At 39.9% G+C, this 2,569-nt stretch overlaps 1 long non-coding RNA gene across 1 annotated transcript; it reads right to left on the bottom strand.

The window, feature by feature from the left end:
* Positions 1 to 326: 326 nt before the first annotated feature.
* Positions 327 to 1,876, bottom strand: LOC123404640. Its single transcript, XR_006611876.1, has 2 exons — positions 937 to 1,876; positions 327 to 744 (listed from the first exon to the last, which is right to left on the bottom strand). It is a non-coding gene; the product is annotated as an uncharacterized LOC123404640 (long non-coding RNA).
* Between the last annotated feature and the right edge of the window lie 693 nt (positions 1,877 to 2,569).

Genomic DNA, 2,569 nt, shown 5'->3' on the forward strand with positions numbered 1-2,569 from the left:
GTCGTCTCCCACGAGCTGCACCGCCTGCAAATTCGATCTGCACGCACGCACTCGGATGCAGAATTGCAGGCACGGCAGAGCTTTTGCTTGCTGCTGTGAGCTCCTGCTCCTGCTGCTGCGATGCTGTCTCTGCGCCAGTGACATTGATATGATATGGAGTGAGTGAGTGGTCGTGCTGCTGCTGCTGCTTTACCTCCATGATTATATACTACAGTGAGGCGAGCAAGCGAGTGGCTGGCACAGTGCGGCGGGGTTTCCGAATTAGGCAACATCACTGCCGCAATTATCCTCCACTGACACGCCCTCGCGTTTCCAGATATAGAAGCTAGCACGTACGTACGGCAGTGATCGATCGGTCAATCGGTCTACATATGCAGCACTGCTGCTCTCTACTGTATGCATACGATTGTACACGTATAGTATAGTTGTACATGCATGCATGGAGCAAACGAGCTAGCTAGGTACAGTATATTCTCATGCCAGCCATGCCTGCTTGCTTTCTCGACACTACTGGTACAGTAGTGGGCAGCTAGACGACTAGGTAAGGTAGTAGCATTTGCAGAGAAAATTCAGAGGGTTGCTTGGTTGGTTGGATTGGATGCGACGGGTCAGGTCGGCACCCACCACCTGCACCCATGGAACAAAATAAAGCTCCGGCCGATCGCTGCCTGCCATCCAACTGCTCATCCGCTCGTGCGCGCACGCTACCGCCGCATGGGCACCACACCACCAATATAATCTTTTCTGCGATTTCGAGAGCGATCATGGTTAACGTTTCCAAGCACCCATGTATAATTATGGATCATGCATAATAACGTTAAATTATCGAATCATGGTGCACAATTCAATGCCCGCGAGCGATTTCATGACACTGAGCGACACTTTGATGGTAAATAATATTTGTAGGAAATGCGGGGAAAAGATGGCTATACCAACCGTTTAGATCATATATTTGGTTTGCAGCAGCACCTCATAGGATCAGAAATTTCCCTCCAAATTTCGGAGGAAAACAAACATGATATCTGGCCTCTGTGAGTAGAGCATCATAGTGTTTCTTCCTTCACACTCTGCGTGTTAGCATACATAACATTCCTCTGCTTAATTTGTTTTCCTATTTTGATCATAGGGTTGCACCACGGGAATATCATAATCAGGATAAGAATTTTTCCTATCATCTCTGTAGGAATTCAACATGCTATGAAACATTACAATACTGCACTTTCCCTATTCCTGCATTTCAGGCATAATCTCACGACGCGTTCTATTCTTGACCAGTTACTCTAAAATTTTTGTACACATCTCAAACGTCACAAACAGGCTACATAACTATAAATGAACCTTCAAGTTTAGCTCTATGATATTTTCACCAAGTCGTCGTTAGTAATTTTCACGGGAATTAAGTGCCGCAACATTTTATGTATGATTATTCAAATGTGGGTACTTCTTAAGTAAGAGCTACACATACCAAAAACAATAATTTTGCACTTGTTTTTTTGTGCAGCCATATATTCACACGGATAAAAAAAGGAGATGGTGTCATATATATACCAAACACAGTAAGAATTTCAAGAATGGTTGTACACTACATCACAAAAATGTAAGGGGAAATGTACGGGTGGATGGAACTCTTGTCAAATCATTTGAATGTACTTGGTCGCAACCAAAATAAGGTCAGTGATTCTCCCATGGTGGCCAATTTGCTGATATATTTTTTCTATTTAATCTATTAAATATCATCAAATTTAAGCTACGGTGGAAACAAGGAGATAACAGACAAACGGATAATATACATTTCTTAGGCCCTGTTTGGAACCACCCAGATTATATAATAGACAGTTTATATTGTAGATTTTAAAAACTAGATGATCAGATTATTAAAAACTCATAATCTACTCTACCCCAGCTAAAATCAGATTATGGATTACTAATGACCTATTACCAAACCTGAATTACAGTTTATATAATCTGGCCTCCAAACATGTCCACCTGGATTATTTTTATAAACCAGATTATATAATCTATCTTCATAATCCAGATTATTATAATCTATTGTGGTTCTAAACAGGGCCTTAGTTACGTTACCAGCCTAGGTAACAACATACCAGATCGACACGGACCTAACAATTACAGTATAATCCACACACAAAAAACAATCATCACAGTATAAAGGGTTCATATCTCTCCTGAAAAATCATATATAGGGGCACCTCATCAAATAAATTTAAGAAGATAGATCCATCTATAGAAAAAACTTGTAACTGGTAGACCAATAAATATTTGTACTCCACAAAGCAACCTTTTTTTTTATGTTTGTGGATATATGGGTGCACCGAAAAAACAAGAGCAATAATCAAAATAGATCCGTCCGGTATTTAAGAGCAAATTAATAAGAACCCTCTCTGAAAAAAAGGATAGGAAGGCCTAAATAAGATCTAGTAATTAGGAATATAGATGAATATAGACTATAAAGCATAAATTGATTAATTGGCATTAAATAGAAATCTTAAATAGGCTGGGCCAACAAAAAAGATACTGGAAAATTAAAAAAGGTACCAAAAGCACATAGATC

This window comes from Hordeum vulgare, chromosome 6H (genome assembly GCF_904849725.1).
Source record: "Hordeum vulgare subsp. vulgare chromosome 6H, MorexV3_pseudomolecules_assembly, whole genome shotgun sequence".
NCBI classification, from domain to species: Eukaryota; Viridiplantae; Streptophyta; class Magnoliopsida; order Poales; family Poaceae; genus Hordeum; species Hordeum vulgare.